The sequence below is a fragment of the Mixophyes fleayi genome, chromosome 10 (genome assembly GCF_038048845.1).
Source record: "Mixophyes fleayi isolate aMixFle1 chromosome 10, aMixFle1.hap1, whole genome shotgun sequence".
NCBI classification, from domain to species: domain Eukaryota; kingdom Metazoa; phylum Chordata; class Amphibia; order Anura; family Limnodynastidae; genus Mixophyes; species Mixophyes fleayi.
The window spans coordinates 42,807,167-42,834,244 of record NC_134411.1 but is presented as its reverse complement, the minus strand read 5'-3'; the positions used below and the strand labels follow the sequence as shown (position 1 = coordinate 42,834,244).

Sequence of the window (27,078 nt, the reverse complement as noted above, 5' to 3'; positions counted from 1 at the left end):
GGCGGTTATTCAGGACAATAAAGCTGAGGTTCTGGCCCTTGGCAACCGCACAGATTCACTAGAACGCAAAGTGGATGATGTCTGTGCCCATCAAACATCGGTTGACCAACAACTCACAGAAATACGCCAATCACTCTCAGATATGCAAGATCACAATGAGGATGTTGAAAATCGCACAAGACAAAATAATGTCCGTTTGAAGAATATACCGGAACTCATTGACACTGATGCTCTACCTAAATATCCGGAGGGCCTTCTCCGCCAGTGTCTTCCTGATACTCCTTCCTCCGACTTTCTTCTGGACCGTGCTCACAGAGCTCTACGTGCCAAACCCCCTGCGGACCAACCTCCCAGAGACGTGGTGATGAGATTCCATTATTATACTGTCAAAGAGCAATTTATAGCTGCGACACGCAACACCCCAGCTGTCTCTTACATTGATCACAACATCCAGATTTTTCAGGACTTGGCTCCTTCAACTTTAAGAAAATGCCGCAATCTGATCACCATCACGATAGCCCTCAGAAACCACTGCATCCGATATCATTGGGGCTTTTCCTTTTCTCTTCAAGTCACACATAATGGCTCTTCCCATAGGATTAAGACTCACGAAGAAGGCCTCCGGATGCTGGAAAAGTTGGGTATCCCGATGACCTCTCCAACTCTGCTGCAAACAGCTCTCTTCTCCTGCGAAGAGCTCCTTCACCTACTTGGTCTACAGCCTAATTTGATCTGGGGTCTCCTCGTCGTGCTACAGCCCGCCACCAATAAGTTTTGGTTGTGTGTTTCCCCCCTCCCCCCCCTTTTTTTTCCTGTTCTTTCTCTTTTTCTCTCTGCCTTCCGTTGCAGGTTCTCCGGACCCTCGGATCAGTGTTGATTTTAAACTTGTTTATTCAACTGCTTCATGCGAATGTTTTCAGCTCAGAGGACTCGACTTAATAGTAATCACTTGAGAAACTGGGTTTGTTTTTTTTTGTTTTTTTGTTATTAATATATGTTTGAGGTTCTATGTCATCTACAGACAATTGGTTCTTCAGAGTGGTGTACTCTGGAATTCACCTATGCACTTCGGCTCGGTCACTCCCAGTTTGCACTACTTTGACAAGGTTATGTATTTTCTTCATATCTTAGATTATGTGGTTGCCTGGGGTTGCACTCCAAGTCTCACAATCCCTGTGAATACATGGGGCTCCATTGATCCCTTCCCCTGGGTGTAACATTTCGATATCCAGGCTATGTTACCCTTCATTAACCTTTATGGTTACATAGGTTTCTGTATAATGCATATTAAATTTCCATCGCATCCATCTGTGATATTTGAACACACTGCTGTGGGGGTATTCCCCTAATTTACGGGCTGTCAGTATAATAGATCCTATGCCACTGAGGGTGAAGAAGAGGGGTGAGGGGGAGAGAAGGAAAAGAGAGGGGAACCCCAGGCGGTCAGTTTTCTTTCATTCTGACGGAAGTCCCATGTTATTTGTATTTAGCCTATGGTCTCTTTAGCTGCATTGCTCGTGCCATCAGATGGGGTCTTTGTATGGTTTAACAGATTTAACAGATTTACTCAGTATACTCAGCCAAGAGGACTCTACTAGATGGCACTGGTATAACTGTTCCTTATAACTCAGGTTTGATGAGACATTGTTAGTTCTCCTTTCAGACACTTCTGATTTAAAACATGTCATTATCGCTGTATCCACCCTGTTTTCTGATTTCCCCCTATATAGACCCTTGACCTTTAAAACATACACACACTCCATTTTTTTCTAGCCTGGCGGGAGACCCCCCCCCCTCTTGTACATAGTCTTTAATCTATTTTGTTATGTTGCCCACTTCTCTGGATGTTTCCCCCATTCTATATTATACCTGATAGGTTTTCATAGTAGTTTAAATAATATGCCATTGTCCGGATGGAGTTTTGGGATTTAGGTCTGGGACCTCCCCCTGGACATGGCATCGCCCCAAGAGGCCCTCTCGGATTACGATCCCTACCCCAAGGTTCTCTATGCTTTCCCTCCTCCTAACTTAATAATTTTGTTAGTTTGCACCTGTCCCTGACTGTCACTTGGCCTGCCAGTCACAACCCCCTCGAACCCCTTTGACACACAAGATGTGTCATCCACACTGTTTTAAACCAGAACCTGGGACCCCCATCTCCGGTCCCTTTCCTACCCCTCCCTCCCCCTTCATACTAACACCTCTTCTGCTTTTCCCTCTTTGCCTAGCTTGCAGACTCGTCTCATTAAGATTTCCTTTTCCACACCCACCATGACTATTAAGATAATATCTCTAAACGTTAACGGTTTGAATGCCCCGCAGAAACGCACCATGGCGCTCCAAGAATTAAAATGCCTTAAGACTCACATAGTCCTCCTGCAGGAAACGCATTTCACGTACTCGCACCCAAGTCTCACAAATAGATTCTTTCCGAGTGCATTTCACTCCACCTCTCCTGGCAAAACTTGCGGCACTGCTATCCTAGTCCACCAGTCAGTTCCGTTAACTGTAGATTCCACAATAACAGATGACCAAGGCATATATACAATATTGATTGGCTCTATTTCCCAAACGCCCATAACCATAGCGACTTTGTATGCTCCTAATGTGGGACAGGGATACTTTTTTTCAGACTTCGCTAAACTCTCTTAATCTGCCAAGGGTCACGTCATCTTGGGTGGGGACTTTAATGTCACCATGGATGCCAAGCTAGACCGCTCTCCGCCGTCTCCCTCCTCTCTGCAGACCTCTAGAGACTCTCGTCATCTCTACTCCCTAATTAAGCTGTATGATCTCTATGACTCTTGGCGAGTCTTGAACTCGTCTACTCGTGCATACACACACTTTTCAGTTCCTCATAACGTCCATACTCGCATAGACATGATTTTCACAGATAAATCCACCACTCATTCCTTGCGCTCTTCGGATTTAATTCCAGTTACCTGGTCGGATCATGCGGCGGTTTCCCTTAATGTTATCTTTTCCTCAGTCCGGCCCCATCGGTCCTGGCGCATGCACGACACCCTCGTCTCCAAACCGGAAAACCTACAGAAAGTGTCTCAGGCAATTGAGGAGTTCACGAACTTCAACTCCTGCCCAGATATCTCGCACTCTGTCCTATGGGAGGCTCATAAAGCCACTATCCGAGGCCTCTTAATTAGCATGTCATCAGCCCAGAAAAAAATCCACATAGCACGCATCAAGGATCTCGAATCTGAGCTGGTCTCTCTCACCAAGAAGCATCAACGTTACTCAAAACGCAAAACTTATCTCAGAATCCTGGCTGTAAAAGCTCAGTTACAACAACTTCTTTCTACAAAAGCTGCTAACACGCTGAAATGGCTCCGCCAAAGATTCTATGATAAAGGAAACAAAGCGGACACTTTGTTGGCTCATAGTTTGCGCGCCAAACGGACCCGCAATAGAATTATTCATATTCAAGATGCCTCCTCCAGTAAGCTATTTGACCCACAGAAGATAGCTAACCATTTCCAGGAATTCTACTCCAAATTGTATGATCTGCAATCTGATACATCCCCCCCTAAAGACCTCAGACTTCGAATCAAAACATTCTTAAATACATGCAGCCTCCGCGCGCTTAGTAAGTCGTAATCTTCTTCACTCAGTCAAGATATATCCGCCGATGAATTGAGATATACAATTAAATCTTTGAGAAATGCGTCCGCCCCGGGCTCGGACGGTCTCACGGCCATATATTACAAAAAGTTGCTCCCTGTCCTCTCACCCATGCTTTTAAATCTCTTTAACTCGATTCTTAAGGGTCAAAAGTTTGACAGCGCCACCACCAGAGCTAATATTGTGGTCATCCTGAAGGAAGGAAAGGCACCTAGTCCGTGTACAAGTTATCGTCCAATATCATTATTAAATATAGACCTAAAACTTTTTGCTAAGATTTTAGCAAATCGCTTGGCTGATGTGATCTCCTCCTTGGTCCACCCTGACCAGGTGGGGTTCATTCCCAATCGTCAAGCAGCTGATAATACTAGGAAAGTCATCAACTTGATTCATGCTCCAAATAGGCTTAAGACTCCAGCCCTGGTGCTTGCGCTTGAAGCTGAAAAAGCCTTTAACCGGGTCTCATGGCCCTTCATGCGCGAGGTCCTCAAAACAGCGAACATACAAGGCCCCTTTCTTAACGGAATTGCCTCCCTCTATTTCAACCCCTCAGCTACGGTTCTGGCCAATGGATATGCATCTCGTGAGAGAAGAGGATACTGGATCCCGGCGGCGCGCAGATTGGTAAGTTTATGTGTTATTTGTTTTTTCTATGGCTGGCCCGCGGCACCCCTGTGACAGCGCCGCGGCACCCCTGGGAGCTGCGGTGCACACTTTGGGAACCGCGGATCTATGCACCCAACTTAGGTCAGACGGCTTTCTTTCCTCAATTTTTCTCCACACTACAAAACATGCGAAAGGAACTACTTTTCCTAGGGAGGGAAATTTAACACCATAATGTCTCCCTCCTTGGACGAGTAGGTCGCCAGATCTTCTCTCTCCCCTTCTCCTCACACTAAAGCAGTAAAAAAGCAAGTGACCGAAGCTTGTCTTTTTGATATTTGGCGGGCACTTTACCCGACCTCAAGGGACTATACTTTCTATTAATTTCCAGATAAATTCTACTTCCAAATAGATATGTTCATGTGATATGCGTCTATATTCCAGCGCCTTACGCAGACTATCAATCCTAACAGTCAAACCATTCCATTCTATGGGTGTCAGTCGACCTCTGCCAGAATCCCTGGGGACGGACCTCCTTACTTTGAATTAAACTCGAGTCCAGAGGTCCCAAAACCCACCATTTGAGCAGCCCATAAAGCAGTGATTCGGGTGACATTATTAAATTTGCTTCTGGCAGAAAGAAGGAATATTCAGAAGTGTTCCATAACTTGTCGATCAAACTTAAAGACCTAGATGCCATGCATAAACAATCCAATACTCCCTCAATATTTCAACGTATCCAAAAAGTTATGGGGGAACTCCAGACAATCCAAACGGGACTCACAGAATGCCATCTATGTTTAATCAGAACTTCTATGAGAAGGGTAACAAAGCGGACACGCTGTTGGCCAAAAGACTCAGAGTGAAGCAATCATTGCAGACTATCATCTCGCTTAGGGACAAAATAGGAGCCCTATCTTACAACCCTAGGGTCATAAATAAAATGTTTAGGTGCTACTACGAGAAACTATATATATGTATAACAATACAGATATTTGTATGGTTATATCCAATAAAACTGTATTCTATTTACTTTTTCATCTCACCTGGTCCACTCTGTCCCATGCATCCAGGGAGTGCTTTATCTAACTTCTCCATTGCCCTCTCTGCAGACCATTCCTCCAGAGGCACAGTTACCACCTCCATTGCTCTGTATTTGTCTCTCCACAGACTATCACTCCAGAGGCACCATTGTCCTGCATCTGTCTCTCTGCAGACTATTACTCCAGAGGTACAGTTACCATCTCCATTTGTATTTGTCTCTCTGCAGACTATCTCTCCTAGTGTATTAACTCCATTTATTCCTGCTCTATAGCTGCGCAGAGAATGAAGTCCGATTAGCCCTCAAATCCCAGAAAAGTTTGAAAGCTCCAGGCCCTGATGGTTTTATGGTATCTTATTATAAGGTATTTTCCAACAAACTAGTGCCTCATTTTACCCAAATCTATAACAAAATATTGCAGGGTAGTAACTTTCACTATGAGACCACTCAATCCTCCATAGTAGTAATCCCCAAACTGAACAAGGACCCTACTCGCTGCTCTAATTATCACCCCATATCATTGCTCAATGCGGACGTTAAACTTTTTGCAAAGAATCAAGCAACCTGCCTCAACGCATATATGACATCCCTGATCGTCCCCGATCAGGTTGGATTAATCCCAACCAGACAATACCTGGAAATACACAAAGGACATTAGACGTTATAATGCATGTAAACAAATGTAGACTACCCTTGGTAACTTTAGCATTGAACGCCAACAAGGCTTTTGACAAGTTCTCCTGGACCTTTATGATCCGCTAATAATTTGAATGTTACTATCAGCCGGTAAATCTCAGTCACATTATTTCTTGGCAATCTGACCCAGGGTTCAAAAGATGGGTGGATCTTGAAAATGCACTAACCCAACATCACACCCTGAAATGTCTCTCTTGGCTTCCTAGAAGTCAAAGACCAACCTCTCTCTACCCTCACCCCTCTTTGCAGGTTACACTTGGGGGATACTTGGGACAAACTCCTTCGATTAAAGGAACTCACAACCTTTCCCTCTCCACTCACGCCACTCTGGCATTATCCGGCATTTCCGACATGGAACAATTACTTATTCGCCTCTCCGTGGCAAAAGGCTGGTATCACGCAGTTCACTCATATCTCTGGGGAATATGCTCCATAAACCTTCTTGGTCTTAAGGGAAAAGATTTGCGTTCCTTCCTTCTTACATTTCTCATATGTTCAACTGCATGGGTTTATCCAAGCACAGTAAAAAACAGTAAAACTAAGAAGGCCCACAGAATTTGAGAGACTTTGTATGTACTGAGTGGGTTTTCCCGGTCTGGCTTTCCTCATCTATCACTCCCCTTTTTTGCCTCTTGACATGCTCCTGGAGTCATTTGAGACAGCTTTGGAAATGGATACCCAATGCACTCTTGACCAGGAGGGATGGTTCCGGCTCCAATTTCGGATCTCCAAAGTGTCCAAAAACACATCAATTAAGGAAAATGCTTGCAAAGTATAGGGTACCTACCAAGCTGCACAGAATTTATTCAGGTACATTTGACTGTTGCTGGAGGGCTTGTGGGAGAGTGGAGACTTTCTTTCACATATGGTGACAATGCCCCCTGGTAGCCAAACTTTGGTTCCAAGTATCTGAGCTCCTCACCCAAATCATGGCGTATGAAATCACTCTTTTACTCTTTTCTTCAGTAAAATACATTTCTGTCAGGATCTGTCTGCAGGTTTTTGCATGTACATGCTCCTTTGTATTGGCAGTTCCTGTCTCCATGACTTTTGGACTTGTTATTTATTATCTGGCAGTACCTCTATTCACCAGGTGCTGCTATTGTCCCTTTTCCTTTGTCTTTACTAGGGGTTAACCTGTGGCACTAATTATCTCCTGCACCTGGTGATTCCCTATTTATACTTGCCTCTCTCTATTCCCTGTGCTGGTCATTTTTGTCTTGTTGCTATTCCTTATGGTTGTGTTCTCCTGCTTCTTTTTTGCTCTGGAACTTTCACATACCGCTGCTCACATCAATACACCAGATTTCTCTCCACCCAGCCATTCTACCTGCATTTGTTGTATTCCTTTGTTACCAGTATTTAGCTTTAGTTTGAAATCCCTGTGCAGTATCAGCAATATTTGGTTCACACTATTTTCTGATTTAAACCTGCTCAATAAACACCTTATGCTTTCATCACATCCTGGGCCACATAGTTGTGATTTCCATTGTAGCATGACACTTTCTAAACATAGCGACAAACTGGTAGAGCATGTTGGTGCTGGAACTCGTTTGCAGATTGCCAAAGACTGGAAGTCCTCCTGTCCTCCTGGCCTTCAGGCGATTGTCTCTCAGGTTTAGTACATAATATCATCAATGTAATACATCACAAGACTCCTTCGGGACAGGATTACTAAATTCCACAAAGCTGTCACTCTTTGCCACAGCGCCGATCATGTGACCCCCGGCTGGGAATTAAATCTCTGCCTGTCTTCCTATATATATCGTGCTCTGACACAAGCCCTGTGTCAGAGTGACAAGTTGCATCCCTGACTCCTGCTCCCTGTCTACTAGCTTCCTGTGTCTCCCTGTGTTCTCCTGCATCTCAGAGCTCTTCCTGCGTACCAGACCCGGTTCGACCTCTCTACTCTCCTTGGATTCTCCTTTGGCGTGACGAACATCTGCTAACGTGTACCAGACCCGGCTGTGCCTCACCAACCTCTGAAAAGGATCCCCGCTGCACATTGGACCCTGCCCCAGGTACCGTTTTCACATTACCTAGCTGCTAGTCTATCCATTCCTCACATCTGTAAGCTCAGTAGGGGCCGCAACCTGCAGTTTCTCAGCAACCAAGCCCATCCTGCCTCGCGCAAGTTTTGGTGAAGACCTGAGAGGTGTTACACTCCGCGCCCTACTGAGCTGGTGCCATTACTGACTGAGGGACTCCCCTGAGCCTAACAAGATGTAAGAGCACTCATCCTTATTACCCAAAAATATATGCTAGTTAAGATCTGCATGGGTATCTTAGTGGTTAGCACTTCTGTCTCATAACACTGGCGTCATGAGTTCAAATATCAAGCATGGCTGTAGCATCTGTGTGCAGCTTGTGGTCCTTATTCAATAATGAAAGGAACATCAGAGGAACTTTGGCCAAACCAGCCTATGTTTTTTTTTGGCAAGGACTATAGTATTAGGATAGTAGTTACCTAATAAGGAAAGTAATGGTTTGTTTTCATGTAACACACAAACACTTGATAGCTTGATTTAACACCCTCTACCACAATGACAAATCTGCCCTCATATTTTACATGTATCTCCCCCTCAATTGCAACTTTCTGTAATGCTCCAGTCCCACAGATAATACCTGTCTCGTTACCTGCAGTCCATTCATCTGGAAACTGCTATGTCCCAGCATCAGACATTCTCCAGTTCATTTATTCAGCTATATTCAGACCTGTGCAGGTGCAAGCCTATTGCACTTCAGGACCTCCTCCCTCTTTTTCATTGGCTAAGCACTTCTGGAGCAATATTTAAACCTCCTGGATTCACCTGTCTGATGCCTGTTCTTCAAGCTCATTTCCTGCAGCCTTTGGTTCTGGTTCCTGTTCTCCTTGTGGTTTGCCTGTGTTCCTTCTCTCAGTTTGTGGTCTGTGCTAAACCATCGCTATTCCAGTACCTCTCTTACCATCTCTAGTGTACTTCATCGTGACAGCTCCGGTTCTCTCATCGCTACCACTCAGAGCCGCTATTACACCTGTGACTCCTCAGCTGCTATCACGAGTTACCTCCGCTCTCAGTCTCTGTCTGTGTTGAACTATCGCTGCTCCAGTACCTCTATTACCATCTCCAGTGTACTTCATCGTGACAGCTTCAGTTTTCACATCGCTACCACTCAGAGCCGCTATTACACCTGTGACTCCTCAGCTGCTATCATGAGTTACCTCCGCTACTCCAGCCTGCTCTCAGTCTCTGGCCATGTTGAACTTTTGCTGCTCCAGTACCTCTATTACCATCTCCAGTGTACTTCATCGGTACCACTCAGAGCCGCTACTCTCTCTGTGACTCATCAGCTGTTACTAGGAGTTACCTCCACAACTCCAGTTTGCTCTCAGCCTCTGGCCGTGTTGAACTATTGCTGCTCCAGTACTTCCATTACCATCTCCAGAGTACTTCATAGTGACAGCCTCTGTCCTCTCGTTGTATACCACAGAGCACCTATTCTCCTAGTGACTCATTGGCTGCTGACCATCAGCCTATATTATTGTTGTGCCTGTATTTATACTGGCTCCCCCACATCGTTCTGCTGTACACTCACTCACGGGACAGCGACCTGCAGACTTGGTGCAGCTAAGACCATACCTCCTTGCGGGGGTTCCTGGTGAAAACCACCTGTCTGTTAGACTCCGGGCCCGTGGGTGGGCTTAGCCATGTTCAGCAGAGCCTAGGGATCAATTTCCTGTAAGCCAACCGTGACACTTTCTTAGGGCAAGTTGCATTTTTTCTTTCTGACAATGTTTTAGCTTTCCAAAAGAATGATGCCCGACAGGTCACATGCACATTATTATGTGCATGCTAACGTTTATTACTATGAATGGCCTAAGAGAGGGGTGTGTTGATTTGGAGGGGACAGGCTCCTTGGAGTTAAATGCAACATTGCCTTGAAACTTAGTTTATTCTGCCTCTACCGCTTGTATGATATGTTATGTTAAGTACTGAGCTTTACCAAAAAACAATGCAGAACACAGTCAAGCAGCATGGTGATTTAGTCGCTAATACTTCTGCTTTACATCACTTAGGTCATGAGTTGAATTCTCAACCATGGTCTTATCTGTGTGGAGTTTGTATGTTTTCTTCCATGTTTGCGTGGGTTTACTTTAACATTGTTAATTTTGAATGCCATTTTGCATATACCTTCCTTAATGATTCTGACCCCCAGGGCACATTATGTGTATGCTATTACTACGGATGGGCTACCTCTTGGAGAGGCGGATTGTTGTTTGAGGTCACAGGTTCCTTTTTGTGAAATGCAACTAGCAACTGCAAACCTTTTTTTATCATCTACTGCTTGTATGTTATTTACCCATCTTGTATAGAAAAATACTGCAGCCAACATCGGGTCAGCATGGTGTCTAGCACCTCTGCCACCCAGTGCTGGTGTCATGTTTGATTCCTAACCATTGCCTTATCCGTGTGGAGTTAGTGTTCTCCCCATGTTAGTGTGGATTTCCTTGCAAAATCCAAAGACATACTAGTGTCTTCATTAGGGGCGGGCTGGCCCGGGGGGCAGGGGGGCAGACCACTACTCGGGCCGGGGGTAGGCTAGCCGCCCCCCGGATGCAAAATACAACACTTTCCCCCGCGGCCGCATCTGATGACATCAGATGCGGCCGCGTCAGCGCACAGGCGGCCGCATCACATGACAGGGGATGCGGCCGCCTGTGTGCCCCCCGGGCTTCCCTCTCCCAGCCCGCGCCTGGTCTTTATTCAGGGCCACCATCAGAAATCATGGGGCCCAGTACGGGCCCACCCCCGCGGTGAGCGCCCCCCCTCCCCGATGAGCGCCCCCCCATGAGCAACAGCGCAACACAAACTTACCAGGGGGCCCGCTGTCTTGCAGTCCGCCGTGACAGCCAAGCACCAGAATGTGAGGGGAATGATTCCTCCACCCCTGCGATCGATTCTGGTGCCTGGCTGTCACGGTGACAGCCAGGCTGAAGACATCAGAGCAGAGTAGCGGAGACCAGCGGACTGCAAGACAGCGGGCCCCCAGTTAAGTTTGTGTTGCGCTGTTGTACCGGGCCGCCTGGCGAGCCCGGGCCTGGTACAGCAGTACCCCCTGTACCCCCCTGATGGCGGCTGTCTTCAATTGCTGCTAACAAATTGACCTGAGTCTGTAAATGTTGCAATGATGATGTATAAGTAACAAAACAATCTAGCTTAAATGTTATTATTGTTTTATTGAAATCTCCATTCTTTATTGTCCTTATACCCACATGTTATGCAATTGTAATATATTAATAAAGACACACACACTAGTGATTGTGTTTGATTGTATTATATTATTTCACAAATTTAGAAAAACGAAAACATATGTAGATTAATTAAACAAAAAAAATTAACCATAAAGGTCGTCCAATAATTTAGTTTGTTGCTTTATTTTTTGGGGGTATTTCTCTATTTTTTTTTAATATCTCTGGATGTTGGCAGAAATTTCAGCCACCGAAGGTAGGTTTCTATGCCTGAGGCTTGCCATCCGCCTCCACCTCCTCTGCCTGAGTCTCCTCATCTGCCTCCACCTCTTGCTCCTCCTCCTCTGCCTGGCGTCGTTCACGATGTCTACGGTCTGTTTGAATAAAAATAACATATCAGTGTATTGTTCAAAGATTAACCTACTTAACAATTATATAGATGTAGTCCGATAATAATGTGATCAGACATTGTGAAACTTTTTTTTCCACCACAGATAAGGATTAACTTCCCCAAAAAGGTTATAGACATGACAGACACACACCACTTCACATGGCCTGTAACAAATGTTTGCTTTTGGCTTAGGGAAGTGGACTATCTCAGTTTTAGTCTGTAATTTGGAAATAGTCCTTTTTTGGCCCCCATTATAATTAGAGCAACCAGATAATTAATGACTGATTAGGGACATATTATACAGGAAGTTTTTGTGTTTCGCCTTCTAATATGTGAAAATCATCTAAGGGCAACTGTGAGCGTGGACATTGTTTACAAAGATGGCGTTCAACTCTTTTTGCAATATATCACATCTGCCACTGTAATATTATAAATGTCTGGAAGGTAATGTCAGCAAGTTGTCTTAGTGGGTCCCACTTCTTCCTCACAGCACTGGGGTCATGAGTTTAAATCCCAAACCTACCTTATTGGTCTGGAGTTTGGTCCGCAATCAACAGGGATAGTAAATTTAATTTAAAAACACAATTTCACATGTCCAAAAGCATGTGGTATTGGAGGGGGGGGGGTGACATTTCCAATCTTGATCCAGATATATATTTTCGGTCTACATTGTCTTATGTAAACTTTTAAATGGTTTTAAAAAGTAAAGCAATTATGTGTATTACAGTTTTGCAACCAAATAATAGAGAACTCACATCTTAAAATCTCCTCTCTCAGCTTGGCCAAAAGCTGGGGCTGCACTATAGGTCTGTGGCGGTGAAACCACAGCCAAATGTGCCTGTGCACCTTCCGGTATGCCCACCGTTTCATCTCGTTAGAGATGTACCTCCCTGCGGGCATACTCACCCTTAACTCCCTGCGTGCGAATATACTCGGCCATATCTTGGAACTAAGCTACTCTCCAATACTATGCTCTCTGATTGGTTCTCTGAGCACGTGTGGGTGAGCTCACGTCACTCGCGGATCTTTTCTACACCTGTGTGCAACATGTCTGCCTGTCATTCACTCATCGTATTTACTCCGCTATTCGCAATTACTGGCACTTTATAAAAGGAACCTGTAATTGCAGGTACCTGATAACAGGCACTAGATTTATAAGCATGATAGTTTTTGTCCTAGCTGAGTTGGAAATATAAGTGTAGAAATGAAGTGTAACATTTTGAGGTAACTACCACAAAAAGCAGACAGTAATTTAATTATGGTTTAAAATATGTGTCTAATTTAAAATTTAACTATTGAATATGGTTTTGATAAGTTTCAAAGTAATACATTTTTGGAAACCTCATTTACCTCATGATTCTGGTCCTCCAATCCTCCTCACAAATTTACCAAGGAATTACATTTTAGGCAACACAGAGGGTATAGTGGTGTTATTGACAGTGAGTGAGATTGGAGGCCACTTGGTGACTCTGGCATGAGGGACAAGAATGAGCTCTGTATAGAACATGATTTGATTTAGCTATCGTTGGGACATCCATGGGGCGAATGCAAAAAGTGGTTTTCAAAAAATAGTGCAGAAAGAAATAGGTCAGGGAAAGCAATGTACATTTGGATATCCTAGTTGTAGATATGGTATTGGAGGCCAAATGACCAAATTAGTACCCCAACACTAGAGATGTTCAATATTAAAGTACAACATTTTGCTAAAAAAAAGGAGCCTTGTGAGACCTCAATAGAGAGCAGGGCCCTCTTAACAACATTTGGGGCCCCCGGGCAAAGCAGTGCACCGGGGCCCCTATATATATATAAAAATATATATATATATATATATATATATATATATATATATATATATTTTGGGCCCTGCAGCCCAGGGGGCCTGTCAGAGGCAGCGAGAGAAAAAAGTTCTCTTTTTTTTCCTGAAAAGTTCCTCCGTGCTGCGCTCGCAGTGCATGTCGGGCGTGATGTCATCACGTCCGCCCGACATCCATTGCGGAGCGCAGCACGGAGGAAGAGACCATGGAGGGAGCCGGATCGCCAGCTAAGAGCAAGGTAAGTATTTTCTTCTTCTTCTTTACAGGAATTTTTTTTTTTAGCTGCCTCTGACGGGCCCCTTGGGCTGCAGGGCCCCCGGGCACCTGCCCATCGTGCCCTATGGAAGAGACGGCCCTGATAGAGAGTGAGAGTGGAAGGGAGAATGTGCCAGAGGTGGGTACACTACAGAGAGGTAGTAAGTTACGCAGGAGAGAACTGTGTCTAGATGGACAATGGAGTGAAGGATGTGTAGGAGAAGAGGGTGTTAAACAGTGTCCAAAGCAGCAGAGAGTTGCAGGTGAATGAGTATTGCAAAAATAAATTAATATTTATTTATAGACACAATTACAGTAATCAAATGAAAACAAACTGAAAATACCAATTCCTTTGTAAACTAAAAGTCCTAAACACATGCATGTTGGCTTCATCCCATTGGTTAGAAGTGTTGCAAGGCAGGTCATGTTGGAAACCATAATACCTGTCTTCTTTCTTTGTTTAAAATATAAGAGAAGGACAGAGCCCATAGGGCCCTAAAGCCCAGATCGACCGACCAGAACCAGCCTAGAGATGTCATTTTACGACTTCACTTCTATACTACCAAGGAGATGGTCTTGCGCGGAGCCAGAAAATTACATACCCTGACATTCGAGGGCCACAACATACAGATCTTTCAGGACTTGTCACCGACCACTCTGGCCAGACGTCGGGAGCTTGCCCCAGTAACGCAAGTTCTACGAGATCATAATGTCCGTTATCGGTGGGGCTTCCCCTTCCGCCTGTTCCTTTGGCATCAGGAGCGACAGATTTCCGCCCGCACACTCCCGGAGGCTCAGGCTCTTCTACAACGCTTAGGCCTTGCTCCCGAGCCCCCCCCCCCCCCCCCGGGCGCCTCTCAATCATCTACCTCGGGCAACCAGGATACAAATCCGCGGCCCCAAAGAGTTCCGCGAGGCGAATGGTCCACAATACAGAAATCTTCCACTCCTCGCAAGACCTCGTAATCTATCTCCCTGACTGTCTTTTAGGGATGAGAAAATCCCCACCCAAGGAAGGTCCATCTGGAACAGGGCTATTGAGAGCCGTTCCTGATCATTTAATGACCACCCCTACTGGAGGCTATCTGAGGAACTATGCCTACCTGGGGACGAGCCCTCCGAAATGTTTATATGTTGCCTAATTTCTCATTTATCGTTTACATGCCCTAGGCCTGCTGTTTCTGTTTGCCCTTTTTTGTTTTTGTTATCTCCGCTTACAGGTTGATCTCCATACCCATGGCCTTCTTGGAGTCACCGCGTAGTGCCTCCATGGACCTCCTTCGGAAAGGCTGTACCTCTCCTATGACCACTGGCAGGCCTGATTGTCTGATTTTAAGGTCTATTTGGACTTGCTCTGTAATTGTTTTTCGTTTAACTATTGGATCTCTTTACACGTTTACATTGGTACATATTGGCATTTGTAAGCATCCGCCTGCCATCATTGTACCCTCCAGTTTGACATTGTTACATAGTTACCATATATATGTTTGCATTATGTGGTCCCATCTTACTGATATAACCTAGTCTGTCACCCCCCCTTCCCGCACCCACACACATGGGCCCACTGGGTAGCAGGTACCCACCTGCCGCCTAACCCACACCCCCCCTGTCAGCCATTTACCTTTCGCCCTCTCGATTGGTAAGTCCTGGCTACTTCCCCCATAGAGCTTGGTTGCTCTCAGCTGGTCACCGGGTACCTAGGGTACCGCTCCTTCTGCCCCACCAGCACCCTGGATGGGCGTTCTGCACCACACCCGTCCTCCTACCCCCACTCTCCCGTCACACCTACAATGTTTCCCCAACCATGGTCGTCTTTGGTATCTACCCCTCCAGCAAATCAAAACTACAACTCACTATACATATTTTCTCCTTCTGAATCCTCCCCTTTGACTTTCTCATGACGCTCCGCTTGATATCTTTTAATGTTAAAGGTCTTAACTCTCCCCAAAAAAGGGGCAAACTTTACGCTTCGTTGCAGGCCCTTAAGGGCGACCTAGTTTTCCTACAGTAGACCCATTTTATTAAGCACTTGCAACTTAAATCCAAGTAGTAGGCGGAGACTTTAATGCGGTCCTTACCCCCCATCTGGACAGATCTGCCCCCTCAGCTGCTCTTTCCAATGGGAGGGATAGGAGGAACTCCAGGGCTTTGCAAGATTTCATGAAACTGCACAATCTGTACGATACTTGGAGAATCTCTGACCCCTTGGCCCAAGTTTATTCTTTCTATTCCTCAGCCCATAACACCTATTCCCGAATCAACATGGTCCTGCTCAGCCACGACCTGACCCTTAAACTCACTAACTCTACTATCCACTCAATTACATGGTCTGACCATGCCCCAATTTCGGCGGACCTCTCCTCTACCTTTTCCTGGAGACTCAACAAATCCCTTCTCCACGACCAAAACACGGTAGCTCATATTAAATCCCTAATATCCGAATACTTCGAAAAAAATGAATCTCCTGATATCTCACCCTCTACTCTCTGGAATGCTCATAAGGCGGTCATTAGAGGCCACCTAATGGCTTCGGCAGCAAATGCCAAAAAGGCTAGAACGGCCGAGACTATGCGTCTCTCCACGGCCCTCCACCAGCTGGAGGAACAACATAAATCTAATCCTGACCCTTCTTTATTCTAACAGATGGCTTCTGTGAGGGGTGAACTTAACCTGCTTCTCTCCCACCCAGTGGCCAACAAGCTGAAATGGCTGAACCAACGCTTTTACGAAAAGGGCGATAAGGCGGACAAGCTCTTGGCCACTCGGCTGCGGACCAAAGTCTCGGCCCGTAATCTTATGGCTGTTAGGGATTCCTCCGGAGCTCTGGTCTATGATCCAAAATTAATCCGCTCAGAATTCCAGAACTATTATCTAAAACTGTATAATCTCCCTCAACCCCCCAACACCTCGGCATATCGGGAACAGGCAGAGCGTATAGATAAGTTCCTGGAGGACGCTCGTCTTCCGAAGCTTACTCCCCAGGCTGCAGATCATCTTAGTGAACCCATTTCCTTAGAGGAGGTAGTGCAGGTTATTAAGGCTCAGAAAACAGGAAAGGCACCTGGTCCTGATGGGTTTTCCGGCAGCCTACTATAAGAAATTTGCTGTTCTTCTAGCCCCTCAACTCTCCACTCTTTTTAACTCTATTCTAAAGGGCAAACCCTGGCCCAAAGAATCTCTGGAGGCTTGGATAACCCTGATCCACAAGGAGGGTAAAGAAGTCCATAATTGTGCTAGTTATCATCCAATATCCCTCCTTAACAACGACTTGAAACTATACGCTAAGATCCTGGCTAATCGCTTAAACACTGTACTCCCCGGGTTAGTTCACTATGATCAGGTGGGGTTTGTCCCTGATAGCCAGGCCAGGGATAACACAAGGAGAACTATTGACCTCATTCACATACTTAACACCAGGAAAACTCCCTCCATTATTTTATCCTTGGATGCCGAAAAGGCCTTCGACAGGATCTCCTGGCAGTTAATGACTCATACCCTCAAGCATTTCGGTCTGTCTGGGGATTTCTTGTCGGGGGTCCTGGCCTTGTATTCTCATCCCTCTGCTAAGGTTCTGGTTAGTGGTTCTCCTTCTGATCCCGTTCCAATAAGCAACGGCACCCGCCAAACATCCCCACTCTCCCCTTTAATTTTCGTTTTGGTCATTGAGCCTCTGGCAGCCACTATCCAAGCCTCCCCAGATATCAGAGGAGTGGAGACAGGGTCTCTGGAGAGTAAGCTTTCACTGTTTGCTGACGATATACTCCTCATGCTCCAGCAGCCAAGAACATCTTTGCCCAACCTGTTCTGCCTCCTCTCGAGGTATGGCGACCTGTCCGGGTATAAAATCAATATAACAAAGTCCGAAGCCCTATTTCTTAATGTGCCCTCGCAGGACTGCTGTGATCTCACCTCCCATTTTAACTTTAGGTGGCAGAAGAAAAAATTAAAATACCTGGGAGTATATATAACCACCTCATATGAATCCCTATATCAGGAGAACTATCCAGCTCTCTTTCACAAACTCAAATCAGACATCTTCTCCTGGCGAACCCTAATCAATCATTTCGTGGCTGGGCAGGATCATTGCTGTAAAAATGACTGTTCTCCCTCAACTTCTTTACCTTTTCCAAACATTGCCTGTGAGAATACCCCTAACTGAAATTTATTCTATGCAGCAACACCTTTCTAAATTTGTCTGGCGGGGCAGGTCTCCCAGGCTTCAATTGGCACTACTCAAAAATCCTAAGGGCTGCGGAGGCAGGGGCTCTCCCGACCTCAAGGCCTACTACTGGGCGGCCCAGCTTAGCTCAATAGTCTCCTCATTTGCTCCTCCGGCATCTCATGCATGGGCAGACTTGGAGGCTGCCTATCTCTCCATACCCGGCTTATCTGGCCTTTGGGGAGTCCCCTCTGATATTCGGAAGGCCCTAACCAAACGTTTTCCAACTCTGGAGTTTGCGGCTCGGATCTGGGAGACCTGCAAGGGCCATCTCTCTATCTTTCCTAACCCTCTGCACATTATACCCCTGTGGCATAAGCCCACCTTCCCTCCGGGAATGTCCCGATCTTTCTCTCGGCTATGGACCAGGGCGGGATTCCGATTTGCGGGAAGCCTTGAGCGAGGAAGGCCTATATCCTATGATGCCCTCTGTTCCAGAGTCCCTAACTTTCACCCGCCTCTCTACCAATACCTGCAGGTTCGGTACTTCCTCCTGTCACTCCTGTCGGACAGTTCCCCTCACTCCCCCTCCCAATTTGAATCTCTCTGCCTTTCTTCCCCTTTGCGAAGGGGTATGATCTCATCCTTGTATTGTCTTCTACTGGAGAAATTGGTGCCTTCCAGGAATGCACGAGAGGGAGTGGGAGAGGGATCTGGGCCCTCCCCCGGAGGAGGACTGCTGGGAGACCATCAGGCTGAATGTGGCTTCTAGTTCCATCTCCACATTAATTAAGGAAAATGCATACAAAGTTTACTACAGGTGGTATCTCACACCTGACAGGCTCGCAAAGATGTACCAGTCAGCTTCTCCCGATTGCTGGAGAAATTGTGGTCATCGAGGCACCTTCGTGCATATTTGGTGGTTATGCCCTGTTATTTCCTCCTTTTGGGATAGGGTTTCGAGACTTCTTTCCTCCCTCCTCCAATGCCCTGTTAGGAAGAACCCATGGTCCTTCCTACTCTGTTATCCTATACAGGACCTAGACACCCACTCTGCAAAACTTGCTTCACATGTCCTGGCAGCTGCTAGATGCCTGATTGCTAAATTTTTGGAAGCAGGCGGACCCCCCTCGCATCTCTTCTCTTAGATCATATATATGGTTCATTGCCAACATGGAAAAAATTACGTCGCTACTACGAGACAAAGAAGACAAATTTCATCAAATCTGGGCCCCCTGGCTTTATGCCTAGGGTCCTGCAGTTTTTTCTTCCTCCAAATAATCTCCCCCTACACAATTCCATATAACATCGACCCCCTTACTACTTTAAAATACTCCCATGCAGACCTGATAGCGTTCTCTTCTAAAGGTGAACATGCTTTTCTTAGTATACCCCATGAGACGGCCATCTCCCCCCCCCCCTTGCCTACCCTACACCCCCTTCAATGTCCTCTACCTTTCCCTCCCGTCCCTTACCCATTACTATCTTGTTATATTGCAATACATTTTACTGTTTTGTGAGTGACATTGCTGGATATCTGCTTTGTGATTATTTCAATCAAAATGCTTGTTGTTTTCTGTTTATGTCATTCATACTTTATTATGCAATAAAATTTTGAGTTAAAAAAAAAAGAAATATAAGAGAAAAAGCAATCAACCTTAGGCCATTTTAAATTTAAAAACTAGTTGACTGAGTACTTTGTACACATCTGTACTTTCGAACAGTAAAACCTACAATTTGTTTCTTTAATAGTAACACAGGTCCCCCAATAACTTAAAAGGAATAAGATAACTAAGTACTTACAAGATGCAAGAGGCGACTCCTCTATGTCTTGATCCTTCTCTATGAAATGAAACTTGCCAATCGTCCTTGATTACGGAATATTTTTTAGAGGAGGCAGACATGTCCCAGCTAAGGCCTGGTAGTACATAAAGGAAAACCTTTAGTTTGGCCTATTTTAAAAAACTGAAGCAATCAAGCTTCATCATTTTTTTTCCAAGTGCTATGGCTCTAAAAGTCACATATGATAATCTCAGCAGGGGCAGAGGCAGCCCTTACAGCACGCTATCAATTTTGCAGAATTCAAAGGTACACTTTTGTTTAAGTCCAAACTATCTGGTGCCTGCATTTGTATATGTTTATAAAAATCAAACAGGCCTTTATTTACATTCCAATACAATTGATTTTTTTTTACCTTGCAAATCAATGTTGAACCTGAAGTGTCCTGCCTCCACAGTTTCTGGAGGGCTGGGGATCTGTTGAATAAACATGCAACATGATACATTTCCAAAACCACATAAGAAAAAGTATATTAATAGATATTAGAATGAAAAGCTTAACAACACCCCCCAGTGATCAAGATAGCGGGTCCTGCTGGTCCTGAACCTGTTTTCTTGTTCCTATCCCATCGGAAACGAAGACCAGCATTCAGTTACAATAGGAAGCTGATCTCGGTATTAATCTAGCTAACGGACAATGGGAAAACATTTTTGTTAATTCATTTCGAATGTCTAAATGTATGAATCAAACGGAAATGATGGTGAAACTAATTAATAGGTTGCACCTTACTCCGACCCGTCTACACAGAATGTGGCCAGCGCAGTCGAAATTATGTTGGAGGCAATGTGGCTTTCCAGGGGATATAATGCACACCCACATTCATATGTTCTGGGGGCAAGTTTTTGAGTCACTTCTCAATGTCTTGATCCTGCTCCTGAAGTAGCATTGTTGCATCATTTTTCTCCACAGTTTCCTTTTCATGCTAGGTATGTGTTTGGTCACATTTTGATTCCTGCAAGAGCTTTCTAGGCAGTCCCCAATTCCGCCCTTCTTAAATAAGGTGGTGGCCAAGGTACATTGTAGCTTTGAAATGGAGACTGTGGGTAAGCCGTATTCTTCCTCCCCTTCCTCACCACTAATGAGGTGATTTACTTGGAAAGAGTACATCACAGAAGGTGAGGGGGCGACTTCGGCCCAACCTAACTTGTTACTCCCTCTCCCCCCTATTGTCGCTGAATGAATCTCCCTATGGGCCCACATAGTTTCTCCCAGGTGGCCGAATCATTGATGTAGTGTCCTTCATGTTTTTTGTGAATAAGTGACTTTTAGAGGTTTTTTTGCTCTTTATAAAATGTATTATAAGTATGGTATTGTGTATTGTTTTCCTCCCCACTATGTATCCTTCCTTCTCTTCTTTTTTTGTCCTTTCCTTCCATCTCCCTCCTTTTCTTTCTGTACCCCTTAAACTTTGAAAAATAATAAAAATACTATTGAAGTTAACACATGTTTGTGTTTATTTCTAATTGTGAATTAATCTGATATGCATTAGCATAGACTTTCTTATTTCAATTTTTATAAAACAAAACATGATCCTTTATGTCTGTTACTAAGAAGGTGTGTGTAATTGTTCATTTTAATTATGATCATTAACACTTTATTTTGCCAATAGTTCCTGTGCTGTGTTGCATGGGTATTTCAATCTGAAGTATGCCTTACTGGTTAGAGAAATAAGCTGCCAACAGCAGGGTTATGAGTTTGAAAGCAGAATCATGCCTGTATTTGTGCTGACTTTGTATATCCCCATGTTTCTGTGGATGTACTCCAATGTGTGACTTATAGAAGAGTATGCTAGTATATGTTTCATCGTTTACTATGGCTATTGTCGTGCATGTTTATGATTGTGAATTGTTAGCCATTATGTCTGCATCCATTTTAATTACATTTATAAATTTCCTATGACACATGTTGGCAGTAATGCATGTGTTGTGTTGGGAATTTCCATATCCAAAAATTTAAACTGTGCATGTACCAAGGATTAAGGGCTCCAATATTTAATTGTAGAATTGATAATAATCATAGAATTTATTGATTATTACATTAATTAAAATTATTCAAGTAAAACTGTTTGTTATGAGAGACGTTGATGCTCAGCTTTTCCTTCTTGTCTATTTCATGCACGCACTAATTCAAATTTTATCGGTAGGTTCATGAGTTTGATTCCTGCTACATTTTGTGGAATATGGCTAAATGGCATGTTGAAAATTGTGTGCAGCTACAACACAGAGAAGCAGCTGTTCAAAATAACTTGATTGCAAAGACATAGGTAATATCCACAGATGAAAGCTAAAAAAAACCTAAGTGCCCACAAAAACCCCAAAAAAAGACAATCAATTTGAAGTCCAATTATTATTATAATTATATTTATTACATTACTGATTTTCAATATCCAAATATTTAACTGTGCATGTACCAAGGATTTACGTCTATAATATTTCAAAGGATAATTATTGACATTAATTAAAGTTAAAAAAGGAAAAAAGCTTGTTATGAGAAAAATTGATGCTCAGCTTTTCCTTCTATTCTATTTCATTCACATATTGTTTTCACCACTTGCCCATTGATGTAGCGGTTAGACAAACCACCTTTCAACAGTGGAAACCTGAGCTTCAATCCTCACCGATGCCCTTGTCTCTGTGGGGTCAATAATATCCTTCCCATATTTGTGTTGATGTGCAAAGTGTCCTCATGTAAGAGTACACTTGGTTTAAGTTTGCACAAATTATCCGTAAAATTTTCATAACTTATTTATTTTATATTATTACTAGGGTATTGTTAGCTATTTTTTTTTTACAAACACTAGAAACGAACTGTTGACACATCAGCCACTTTACATTGCGATTTATTGCAATTGTGGTTGTAATTAAAAAGAGGTTGCTTTTAATATAATATACACAATGTTTAATGTTTGAGCTAAATATAAAATATTTTTTTTTATTAAAAAAAATATTTTTCTGGTGAAGTGTATTAAGATGTATGTTGTGCATATTTAGTTGTGAGTGTTTTAAACAAATCAATGCTTTTAGAACAGTTTATTGTTTTTACTCAGCGCTGCAGCTGTAGCTGCTTTGGATTTAAACATGACCCTGAGCTTCCTTAACTTTCAGCAAGGAGTTAAGATAAAACTCACAGGTTTTTTCTTAACTATCCGACGGATCCAGAGGTAACACCTACTCTTCTTAAATCAATACAAATAACGCCTACTCTTCTTACCTTTTTTCGGATCTCCGCCTATTCCCCTCCCATTCCCAACCCTTTTTTCTCAAGTGGTCAGAAAACTTCTTAAGTGCATTTACGATGGATTTTCATCTTACCTTGAAAAATTCTTAGCATGCGCAACGGAATTTCCTTCGTATCTCCCTTTTCTGGGCATGCGCAAATAAGATTTGCGTAAGATCTGCAAAAAACAGCAGATCCGATCGCTAATGAATCAAGCCCAGTATCCCTTTGTGGGCTATTCAACAGCAGGACATGTCACAGAAAAAGGATGTTTTTGGAAACACTAACATTCAATTGTCAAAATTATCCTGATCAGGCTGTAATCATGATATCCAGTAGTTTAACATTAGGCATAGCAGCCAATGTGGTAGACTACCGATTTCCCACTTCAAATAATTATCATGGTCCAAGTACTACTTCCTGCATCAGCTAGAATCAGAAGTATAATTTTTACAAGTATATCAGGTATCATGTGCCCATACTAAGTAACATAAGCAGGAAGTTGGAGCCGACAACAGCATTTTGACAAGTGGAAGAAACATGCCTATTTCTAGGCAGTTTAATAAAAATGTTTTTGTCACGGTCAGATGCAGAAATATAGGATCCCTGGACCTGCCTAACTTATCACTACTCTACCCAAAGATGTGGAGTCTAACGGGACAGGTTGCCTTCACCAGGAACTAGAGATGGTTTCCTGAAAACTGAACCCACCCGAACTTTGGGGTTCTGAGTACCGTCGGCTCGGTACTCTCACACCTATTCGGATTCCAAAACGAGGCAAAACGTCATTGTGACGTCGTCGGATTTCACAAGTTTTTGATTCAATAAATACCCGCCTCCACGGCAATCTAGCACCATTTGAGAGAGGGGCAGAGAAAGGGTTAGGTCAGAGTATTGAGCAGGCAAAGTGATCGAATAGATGTAGGAGTGCTGAAATCCTAATATAGCAGTCATTACACAGTGCAATGACTGCTATATAAGGATTTCAGCACTCAGAAATTTAGAACTTTTATACAGGTGTATATCAGACCCTACACTTTGTAGTGCAAATTCAGAAAAATACAGTGCAATTTGTACTGAACAGTAAGCAACCAAGGAATCACTGGAACAGTGAGCATAAGGTGTTAGTTGCAAGTGGGTGGCACTGAACAGCAACAGAGGTAACACTGGAACAGTAAACTGAAATAGCAGGAGCAAAGGGAGCCACATTTTATACATTGTCAAGGTTTGACACAAAGAACAGGCACTGCCACGCTGGGGAACCTCCTCCCCTGATCAGGCAGTGCCTCCTTTTCATCAAACCCTAGCAACTGCCCTGGATCAAGTGGCTCCAGCGACACTACATACTTCGCATAGAATCCGTTGCCAACCGTGGCACACTACAGTAACACGAACTCTACAAAAACTTTCTCATAAAGCAGAACGTCACTGGCGTAAATCTTGTACCTCTAATGATTTCATCACATATACTGATATCTACCACTCCTATAGAAATGCTCTGGACACTGCTAAACAAACCTACTTCCAATCTCTCATCTATGCTCAGGCTTCTAACCCCAAACGCCTCTCTAACACATTTAAATCTCTTCTGAATCCTCCTGCCACAAATCCTCCAACTACCATCAGTGCACAGGATCTTGCTTCCTATTTCAAGGACAAAATTGATAAGATCAGACTTGAAATGATATAATCTCCCTTGACAAGCAATCAGCTCAATTCCTTTGTAGCACCCTCTGACACTCTCTCTTCATTTGATCCCACAAATGAAGAGGAAGTTTTTACTCTCTTTTCATCTTCCTACTCTACCTCCTGTCCTCTTGATCCCATTCCCTCACAAATTCGTATGTCCCTGTCTCTTGTGCTCATTCCCCCTCTAACTAAAATCTGTAATCTATCTCTTTCTACTGGTATTTTTCCATCACTATTCAAGCATGCAGTGATTACTCCCATTTTAAAAAAACAAAATTCTGACCCTAACTCTCTCGTAAATTACCGCCCCATCTCCCAGCTCCCATGCTCATCCAAGCTTCTCGAGAGAATTGCCTACACTCGCCTCACACACTTTCTTACAGCAAACAACCTACTAGATCCTCTTCAGTCAGGCTTTCGCTCTCAACACTCCACAGAGACTGCACTGACCAAGGTTGTCAATGACTTGATCACAGCAAAAAATAATAATCATTACTCTCTTCTAATTCTCCTGGATCTCTCTGCTGCATTTGACACTGTTGACCACTCTCTCCTCATACAAACACTACAATCCCTAGGTCTTGAAGGCACTGTCATATCCTGGTTCTCATCCTACCTATCTAATCGCTCTTTCAGTGTTAATTTCTCTGGATCCACCTCTGTCCCGCTTCCTTTATCAGTTGGAGTACCGCAAGGCTCAGTCCTAGGTCCTCTGCTATTCTCTATCTACACCACTTCTCTTGGAAAACGAATAAGCTCCTTTGGATTTCAGTATCATCTCTATGCGGATGATAAACACATCTATCTATCCTCTCCTGATCTTTCACCATCTGTGTTGTCTCGCGTTACTGACTGTCTCTCTGCCATTTCATCTTGGATGTCTTCTCGCCAACTCAAACTCAATCTTTCAAAAACTGAATTAATAATATTCCCACCCAAAAACAAAAGTTTTTGTCTGACATTTCTATTTCTGTTGATAAAATGACCATAAATACAACCCCGCAAGCTCGTTACTTAGGTGTAATCCTTGACTCACAACTGTCGTTTATTCCCCACATCAAACAGGTATATTTATTAATTGTAAATCCTATTAATTTATTGCTGTGGCTGTCTGGAAGGAGGAGAATAGGTTTATTTATTAAATAGGAATACTATTATTTTAATGTTGGGGCTGGAGGAAGGCCTAATTATTAATCATGGGTACTATTGATTTAACGCCGGGGATGGTTGGCATTTTCTAAATGTGCCAATTTTTTTTCCCAAATAGGGTCCCCAACATTCCAGGATCCAGACCAGCCGCAACTAAAGAAACCAGCAGCCACAGGCGATGAAAGTGACAAGAACAGGTAGGAGAGAAAAGGACAGTCTGCCAACTGTTCTGATTCTAGTGGGACAATCCCGATTTTTGGTGACTGTTCTGTCCAATCTAAGGGGCAGGCCGTCTTGGCCTGTGTACTCTTTATACACACACTGCATTCTTTATATATTACACTACGGTGCTAGCTATCCTTTGTGGGCTTGCCACACCCGCTCTAGTAGTTTGGTCAGACTCTCAAGTGGCTGACCACACCCCCTCTGGTTGGGCCCTACCATTGTATGCCCTGGTGGGCCCTTCATGTCCCAGTCCGACACTGTCTGACAGGCATTTCAGGGGCATGTGGATAGATTTGATGGCATGTGGGGAGGCTGATTTACATGTGGGGAGATCCAATGGGCATGTAAAGAGGTCAGAGGGGAAAATTAAGAGGTCTGAGGGATTATGAATGCAGTAGCAGTGTGAGCTGCTGTGAGGAGACTATTAGTAGTCCTTTGAACCCTCCTCTGCTGGACACAGCAGCGAGGTAAGAGCAGTGCAGAGCAGAGTTGTGCTGATTAGACGATTATTCTGAACATTTTGGCAATGTTGGATATTTTCTTTTTTGCTTAGCAAGATATTGTAAAATATGTTATATTTACAATGTATGTGTGTATGGTATGTATGCGCATGTTTATACTAGGTATAAGTATATGCACACACATATGAAAGGTAAATTTGGCTCTTTTTAGTACCGATAGATATTTTTTGGCTCTTGGTTTCTGAGTGCTTGGCAACCTCTGGTTTAGACTGTAAGCTCCAAAGGGGCAGGGACTGATGTGAGTGAGCTCTCTGTACAGTGCTGCTGAATTAGTGGCCCTATATAAATAGATGATGATGATGACACTGTTCATAGCACTGACATTAAAGAACAAAATATATATTATGGGCAGCACAGTGGCCTAGTGGTTAGCACTTCTGTCTCACAGCACTGGGGTCATGAGTTCAATTCCCAACCATGGCCTAATCTGTGTGGAGTTTGTATGTTCTCCCTGTGTTTGCGTGGGTTTCCTCCAGGTGCTCCGGTTTCCTCCCACACTCCAAAAACATACTTGTAGGTTAATTGGCTGCTATCAAAATTGACCCTAGTCTCTCCCTCAATGTCTGTCTGTCTCTCTCTCTGTCTGTCTTTGTGTGAGTGTGCGTCTATATTA

The 27,078-nt window shown here is 44.0% G+C and overlaps 1 long non-coding RNA gene across 1 annotated transcript; it reads right to left on the bottom strand.

Moving 5' to 3' along the window:
* Positions 1 to 11,343: 11,343 nt before the first annotated feature.
* On the bottom strand, positions 11,344 to 20,108 carry LOC142103474 (uncharacterized). The gene is made up of 3 exons (XR_012679365.1): positions 20,021 to 20,108; positions 19,630 to 19,744; positions 11,344 to 11,581 (listed from the first exon to the last, which is right to left on the bottom strand). It is a non-coding gene; the product is annotated as an uncharacterized LOC142103474 (long non-coding RNA).
* Positions 20,109 to 27,078: the final 6,970 nt, after the last annotated feature.